We start from the raw sequence: 9,178 nt of genomic DNA on the forward strand, positions 1-9,178 counted from the left end.
CCCAACCACATTTTTGTTGCCCAGAGCTACCACACAACTCCAAACTACCTGTATTTCTTATCTGTACTACAGATAAGCCTCTTAGCTGGTCTTTTTCCCCACTTCTCTCCAGTGATCCACATGGATATTTTAAAAATAAAATAAGTTCCCATCCTTCCCTGTTTAATACCTCATATGGCTTCCCATTTGACTTAGAATGGGAACTAGCTGCTCAGAATAGTCGATTCCAACCCACATCTCAAACTTACTCCCTCCCTATATTTCTCCCCGTTTCTTATTGTGTTTCAGCCACATTCGACCTTCATTTTATAGCAAGGCACTTGCTTTTCTTTACAGCTAAAGGGACTGAAGGAAAAAGGAAAATTTTTAACATCAGGGGAACAGAGTCTGAGTAACATTGCTGAAAAACAGAAATGACTTTTTGCTAAGTCTCTGCCAAGGGTTCATCAAGCTTCAAGGCAAAGTGGTAGAGTGTGGGAAAATAGGTGTTTTTGCTTCTGGAAATATGTTGGACTAAAGGAGTAGAGAACATCTTCCCAGAACATCTAGAAGTTCTGGAGAAAACATAAGACCTATTTTTAGATCATGGCTGAGCTAGAAAGAGAATAAGAAAAAACAAGCAGAGGAAATAAAAATAAGAAAGTAAAATTCATGGGGATAATAAGCCATACAGGCATTTTTCCTTAGGAAATTCATGGATTTCCAGGTACCTTAAAGCCACACACACACACACACAAGACTGCAGAGAAAAAAAAATCCTAGGGCCCAAGCAAAATGAGCTGGAATCCTTCAATGTGATGCTTCAGTGGCTTCACAGGAGGAGGTAGGTTTGGCTTAGGTTTGGCCTTTGGAGTAGGAAGTTGAGTGAGAGAAAAATTTTTTCCTATCATTCCCTGATAACAGCATTCACACCACATGTGAGGCCAGAGGGAAAAAATAAACAAAAATTCCAAATTTAGTTTCAAGTGGTCCCTGGTTGGTAGTGCTCCAAACACCTGGCAGAATCTACACAAATTCTCTCTGAAGAAACCAACCCTCAACCCAGGCTGTTGTACTGTTAATATGAACAGCAACATCACTGCACATTTGGAAATAGAAGCCAACATGAGCACGAGTCGGCAGAAACAACAGCAGACCCAGAAAGCCTGCAGAGATTGAATTATCAGGTAAAAATGTTAAATAAATAGGTTTAATATAGTTAAAGAAATAAAAGGGTATTTTAAGTATTACAAAGGAGCAAGATGCTGAGGGCCATTACCAAGTAGGAATGACGCATCGAAATTTCCTTGCCAAGCGTACCCCATGCTGCTTAGAGGACATTTGATGGGACATTGCATGCATGCTTTAATGAGGTGACCTTGCTCAAGGACCTAGGCAGATCCGGGTTTAGAGCTGATCAGGTTTGAGGAAGTAACCGGCTCCTTGAGTTTAAGGCGTTGCCAGTTTAAGATAATGGGTTTTAGGGAAGTTGGAAGTTGAAGATTATTGCTGGGATTAGGGTGTTCCTGCTGCTTGTTCCCGTTGAGTTCTCGTGAGATTAAAATGGGATTTGGAGATAGCCTCGTGGAGTAGGTGAATTGTGCGGGTAGACGGGAGAACGTGTTTGCCCCTGGACCTGTGTGGAGGCGGTGTGAGAGCGGGAATAAAGAATTGCTGTTTGAACCTAAAAAGCTGTGAGGTGCCTCCTGAATCTGGTGCCAAGCCGAGACATTGGCCTTTGGCAGCAAGATATGACCAATGTTGAGTAAACCTTCTTGAAATGAAAATTATTATAATAAGCTAAATGTAAAACTTAATGGATGGGTCACAGAACATGTTATACACAGCAGAAATGTACCAAGTAAACTGGAGGGGAGAGCTGAAAAGTTTCCCAGAATGCATCAGGGAGAAAAGGGTTAAAAAATGCAAATAAGAGGTTAAAATATAGGAAAAAGATGAGAAGATGCAACATAAGTATAATTGAGATCCCAGAAGATTCAAATAGAGACAAAGAGGAAGAAGAACTATTTGAACAGAAAATAAATTAGAATTTTCCAGATTGACACCACTTCTTGGTTTCAGGGAATGCAACCAATTCCAAGCAACACACATCTTAATGAAACCAAAGTCAAAAAGAAGATCTTAGAAGCAGCCAGAGATTTAAAAAAAAATTTTTTTAAAGCACTCTTCACAGAACAGGGATCACAATGATGAGCCTGATAGCTGCTCTCACAGAGAAAATGAAAGCCAGAGGTAGTAGGAGAATAACTTCCAAATCCTGAAAGAAAACCACTGTCAGCTCAGATTTTTATTACATATATGCATGGATCCTATATTTCAAGAACAAGGAAAAATAAAGCCATTTTTAGACATGCAAAGCAGAGCTTAGCTTCACAGACCTTCACTGTTGTCTGAATTAAAGGATACCCCTTAGGAAGAAGAAAAATGATACCCAAAAGTAATAATAATAAAATGCAAGAAGGACTCTTAAGCAGTAAAAATACTTAAGCAAATCTATATGTAAATAAAATAAGTATGACTATGTAAAGCATAATATATGTGTCTGATTTGTGGGATTTAGATAAAATCAACTTGAGCAACTGAAAAATGGAAAAAAAAAGATATCTTGTATTCATGGAGTTTAGTAGAGGAAATTAACAATCAACAACTAAGAAAATACAAAATAACACCACATCATGACAACAAACAGTTCATGCAAACAGTGCCAAGTGCTACAGAAAAAAAGAGGTAAAGACTTAGGTCCACTTTAGACTTGATGATTAGGGAACACTTTTCTGAGCAAGTCACATTCCAGGCATCTGAATGACAAGAGGGAACCAGTCATGTGATGTCATGCAAACATGACAGGCAAAGAGAAGAGCTAATGCAAAAGCCTGTCTGACTCGACCTCTCTGAGCCTCAGGTCCCTCATCTGTTTAATGAGGATGATATTTTCTCATGTTTGTCAGCTTGAATGAGCTTTTGTATGTAAAGTCCTTTAAAATCTTTTGAACTGTGACACACATGATAATTTTATGCAGACTGCTTAGCTTCCTATGAAGGACACAGACTTTGGACCAGCCAGAGCAAGAGTCAAGTACCACTTCCATCAGCACGACAGGGAGCCCAAGTTTGCCTCCTTTTAGATAAAAGATCTCAAGGTCCAAGGGGCTCAGTTGAGCCCAGGGCCCTGCCAATCCCCTTAGAGCATAGTCACACCAGCCCAGGTGAAACCAGGAGAAGGACCGCCTAGTCATGCCACAAAACGGTGAGAAAGAATAAGTCACCCTTATTAAACCAGGAAGGTTTGGGTCCATTCTGCAACAAATTTTTATTATTTAAAAATGTCTCCAAAGTACCTCCTTTTCACAGGTATGAGGCTCAGGAAAGACCTATATTCACCTATTGCAGTAGGCTCCCCCAGGGGACTCTAATACCTTAGTCCAGAAGCTCTGCTTCTGCAAAGCTGTTGTGCATGTGGCTTTTTTTTTTTTTTCATTTCTTTTCTTTTGGTTCTTCTTAGTTATACATGATAGTAGAATCCATTCTAATAAAATTATACAGGAATGGTATAAATCTTGTTCTAATTAGGATGCCATTCTTGTGGGTGAGCATGATGGTGGGACTCACTTAGGTATTTCTTATGTGTACCTGGGGGAATTGTTAGATTTATTCTATTGTCTTTCCTATTCCTGTCCCCACTCCTTTCCTTTTGTTCCCCTTTGTCTAATCTACTGAACTTCTCTTCTTCCCCTCCCCACCTTTATTGTGCTTTAGTTTCCACATATCAGCAAAAACATTGACCCTTTGGTTTGGGGGGACTGGTTTATTTTACTTAGCCTGATAGTCTTCAGATGCATCCATTTACTGGCAAATGTCATAAAGTCATTCTTCTTTATGGCTGAGTAATATTTCATTGTGTATCTATACCACACTTTCTTTATCCATTCATTTGTTGATGAGCATCTAGATTGGTTCCATAGCTTAGCTATTGTGAATTGTGCTGCCATAAATATTGATGTGGCTGTGTCACTGTAGTATGCTGATTTTAAATTCTTTGGATAAATGCTAAGGAGTGGGATAACTGGGTCAAAGGGTGGTTCCATTCCTAATTATCTGAGGAATCTCCATACTGCTTTCCAGAAGGACTGCACCAATTTTCAGTTCCACCAACAATGTATGAGCATTCCTTTTTCCCCACATTCTTGCCAACATTTGTATTCTTGATCATTGCCATTCTGACTGGAGTGAAATGAATCTCATTGTAATTTTAATTTTCATTGCTCTAATTGCTAGAGATACTGAATATTTTTTCATGTATTTGTTGGTCTTTCATATTTCTTCTTTTGAGAAGGGTCTTTCTGTTCCTATGTCCATTTATTGAACGGGTTATTTTGAGTTCTTTGTATATCCTAGAAATTAACACACTTTCGGAGGTGTAGGTGGCAAAGATTTTCTCCCATTGTGTAGGTTCTCTCTTCCTGCTCTTGATTATTTCTTTTACTGTGAAGAAGCTTTTTAGTTTGATGCCATCCCATTTATTGATTTTTTTATTTTATTTCTTGAGCTTTAGGAATCTTGTTCAGGAAGTCAGTTCCTGTGCCGATATGTTGAAGGGTTGGGCCTACATTTTCTTCTGGTAAATACAGGGTTTCTGGTCTAATTCCCAGGTCTTTCACCCACTTAGAGTTGATTTTCGTGCAGGGTGATAGTTAGGGGTTACCTATCTATTACACATGGACTTCCAGTTTTCCCAGCATCATTTGTTGATGAAGCTATATTTTCTCCAGTGTGTGTTGGTGCCTTTGTCTAGGGTGTGAGGTAACTGTATTTACATGGGTTTGTCTCTGGGTCTTCTATTCTGTCTCCTTTGTCTTCTTGCCTATTTGGGGGCCAATATTCCCATCAGGTGGTGGTTCACGTGGCACCCACAGTCATGAGCCCTAGGCCTTTCCCCATGAACTACTGTGAAACCAAATCTTCTAGTCCTTACGTGAAAATGACCATTTGACCATCGACGTGGCTCCCTACTAAATGAATCATAACAGTTTGGGCCAGATGGAGACTTTCTAAACCTAAATTCTACGTGACAATGTTTTTTCCTATTCTCCCTGTGCCTCCTTCTAGCAAAACACGTCCATTCTAGCTGCTGCCCCTGTCCACCCCCTCTCTTTTAGCCCATTGCTATTTCTTTGCTCAGGCTGCCGTAACGAAACACCCGAGACTGGGGTCTTCAACCATGTAAATGGATTTTCTCACCGTTGTGGGGGCTGGAAGTCCCAGGTCAAGGTTGGCATACTCCACCTCTGCGGAGACTCCTCTTCCTGGCATGCAGACGGCCACCCTCTCTCGGTGGCTTCACACAGCCTTTCCTCTGTGCATGTGGTTGAGAGAGGTGAGCAAGGCTCATCTCCAGATGTCACACTGGGCGTCAGGGCTTCAACGTATGAATTCAGAAAATGACAATTTTTAGTTCACAATATCCAATCTAATCAGGCTTTTGACTATTACACTCCATGGAAACTGCTCTTACTGATGCCACCAGCAGGCTCTGTATTGTTCAGTCCAGTGGTCAGTTCCCAACGTCCATCCTGATGTATCAGCAACATCTGACACACTCAATCACTCCTCTTCCTGGGGATACTTTATTTCTCTGGCCTCAGAAGACACCCCTCCTTTCAGTCCTCCTCCAACCCTGTTAGTTTTCACAGAAAACTAAGAAAATTTATAGGGGGACAAGTTTATTTTGGCTCATGGCTTCAGAAGTCTCAGCCTGTGGCCACTGACTTCATGGTTTCTGGGCCTGTGGGAGGCAGAACATCCTGGGGGAGGGACTTTGGGGTGGAGCTAAGCTGCTCCCCTCGTGGCAGCCAGGATGCAGAGAGAGAAGGGGACAGAAACATGACATGCCTTTCCACGGCACTTCCCCCAACAGGGCCCCATTCCTACAGTTTCCACCACCTCCCAATAATGTCACCAAATTAAGAAGCCATCATGGGATTAATCCACCAATGAGATCAGGGCCACCATGATCCAATCACTTTCCCACCTCTGAACACTGCTGCACTGGGGATTGGTCCAATGCATGAGACCTTGGGCAACATTCTAGATCCAAACTATAACGTATCCCCTTAGTAGCCCCATCTCAATCTTTGCTAGGCCCCTGAACTCCCTCTTCTTCTTTACCCACCCTCACGCTCTAATGCCATCTGAATAACTTCCAAGTTCTAATTTCTCCCCTGAATTTCACACTTATATATCCAATTGCTTACTAAATCGCTTCACAGTACAACAAGGATCTTAAATTTAACCAATCCAAAAGGAAACCTTGGTTTTCCATGCCTACCCCACCCCCAAACTTCTCCCCGTCTCTGTAAACACCAATTGTATGCTCTGTTTTCCTAAATGCACAATGCAAAGTCACAGACTCCCCTCTCACATACCACATCCCATCTACCAGCAGCTCTTACAAGTCCAATTACAACACATCTACAGAGCCACACCCTGTTCGCCACCTCTGTCACTCCCACCATTGTCCCACCTGCCCTATTAGAACAGCCGTCTGATTGGTCTTCAGCTTCTTTCCTTGACCCTCACGGTAGCCTGTTCTGCACATGGCAGCAACAGTAATCATTCAAGACACAAGTCATCACACCTCTCAGCTGCTTGAAACCTTCCTGGCTTCTCATGTCACTGGAGTACCATCCAAAGTCCTCACCACAACCAGCGTGCTCTGCATGATCCGGCCTTTGGTCCTTCCTCACCCCACCTCCTACTCCTCTCGCCCTCACTCTACCCCAGCCACGATGGCCTTCCTGCTCTTGCACACACTCTCCAACGTACTCTTGCCTCAGAAGCTTTGCATTTGCTGTTTCACTGCCTAAAAACACCCTTCTCCAGAGTCTTGGTGGGTGTCCCCTTCACTGCATTCAGTCTCAAAGGCCACCTTCCAGCCATCCCATGAGCAGCTCAGCATCTCTCCCAAGCGCTCACCCGTGTGGCACATCCGCTGTCTCCCCCACAAGGATGCACGCCTCCCATGTGAGTAGGGGCTCTGTTTTCTTTCCTGCTCTATCCTCAGGGCTGGAGCCAAGGCCAGCTCATCCTAACTGTTCAATAGTAGTTGAATAAATAAATTCATCAACACTCTCAGCTTTGGACCATCTACAAACCAGTTGTGCATGTCAATTATATTTGTCCAATAAATTGATTTTTTCCATGTGGGCAAAAAAAGATACAACCAAAAATAAGTTCTGGGTTATGAGCAACCAAAGACACAGCTGTAAAGATGGATAACCTTAGATCCAGGCTGTGAAACACCTTGAATGACCAGAGGAATCTGGATTCTTTCCACCACAGGCAGAGTATATCATTAAAGATATTTTTGTGTAAAATGATAGAAACTGTCTCATAAATAACTTTCGCTGGGTACATTTTTGTTTTTAAATCCTACTTAGATTGACTTGAAAGCAACTTGACATTTTCTTTTTTTATTAACTGGCTTTTAGAACATGTTGACAAGCATGCTTCATTTCGAATGGTCCTAAGCAGTTCTCTGGACCAGGGCTGAGACCACCAGGTCATTTGGAAACAGATACGCACGACTGTGAATAAATAGATTTCTGCATCTGGGTCTCCTGACTCCATCTTACACTCATAGCACATGCACTTCTTACGTAACACCTGTGCGCGACTATATATAGCGTGCACAGAATCTTGTTTTCATAGCATACGTAGAGGCTCTTGCCAGAACTTTCTTCCAAGCCAGGGAGTCTGAGAAAAAAAAAAAAAAAGCAGGAGGGAACAGTACGGAAGAGGGTGAAGCCAATCTGGCATCAGCTCCGCCTCGCAGACCAAACTCTGATGAGCTCACATGTGTACACACAGCCATCGCCACAGCTGCCTGCAGTGACACTTGGGCCTTCTCAGCCTGGGCAGGCTGGGGACGGAGAAATAAGGGGGTCCTTGAGGCCATGCTTAGCATCTTGTTCATGAACTTCCTCGAAGTTGAAAAAAAAGTAGCAGTTGGAGCAAAGGCTCTGGCACCCTGTCACCAGTCCCTCCAGCCATCAGGGACAGCCAATAGGCTTGGTAGGGGCAGCTCCAGGTCTTCAAGTCTAAGAAGGGTTGTCCTCACACAGGGCAGGAGGCCCACTCCACAGATCTGAGGTTCAGGGACCAAAATCAAAACCACTTCCTTCCTGGAAGTAGGAAGTGCTCCATACCCCGGGCTCTTCCCTAATTAAGCTCTTCCTGACTTTTCCTCTACTCTTCCTCCCTGGCTTCCAGATTCCACCTCTCCCCTAGACTTCCCACCCTTCCCTCCTCTCCCCTGCAGCTTCCTGGCTCCTCTGGGTGACTCCCCTTCGTCCTCCCCTTTTCCTATTCAGTCCTAGCCTCTCCCTGAGCCCAGATCTCTGCCAGCTGCAGCAGTGCCTGCCCGTGCCAAGGCTGCAGAGTCGCAAGCGTGATTTCTCATATAAACAGTTTCTACCTAAGCAAACTCTTCTGTTGATCGCAGGCTTCAACAGCTGAGAAATCTTACAAATGCTTGCTTACCACACGTCAATACCAACGTGTGGGCTGAGGGGACTCAGAGGAAGGGCCAGGTGGGGTGAGTGGAGTCTCACTCACCCACAAAGAGAGCAAAGGTCTTTCCGGGATGCAGTGTGACGTCTTGGCCCTGGGCCCCTGGGGCTGCAGGATGACTTGTGGGAACACCCTCATATCCCCACGCAACTCCCATGTTTGTTCTCCTCCAGGAGCAAGGGCAGGCCAGAGCCCAGCAGTCAGGAGGTCTGCAGCACACAGTCCAGGGGTTGCCATGACAACCCCCTTGAGCACACCCCCTGCCTCTTCACCAAATGTTGGTCTCAGAGACACTTCTGAGAGATGGCAGTGAACCCTCAGACCTTATCTGGCCCTAGAAGCCACCGTCCCTCCCTGCCCACCTCATTCCAGGCACAGCAAGACCGTCAACATGAGGAGGGTCCAAAGCTTCCATTTCACTCAAGCTTGAAATAAAATGAATGACTTCCTGAGCACCTCACGCCCAAGCCATCTGAATGGTGTTGAGGATATATAGCGTGAGGGGTCTGTGACTTCAGAAGACGGGGGGATAGGGAGACATTAAACCTGCACACTTTCAAACCCAAACTTTCATTACTGTGACCCTGGAACATTCAGTGGTCCTTCCCTT

The sequence above is a fragment of the Ictidomys tridecemlineatus genome, chromosome 2 (assembly GCF_052094955.1).
Source record: "Ictidomys tridecemlineatus isolate mIctTri1 chromosome 2, mIctTri1.hap1, whole genome shotgun sequence".
Lineage (NCBI taxonomy): Eukaryota > Metazoa > Chordata > Mammalia > Rodentia > Sciuridae > Ictidomys > Ictidomys tridecemlineatus.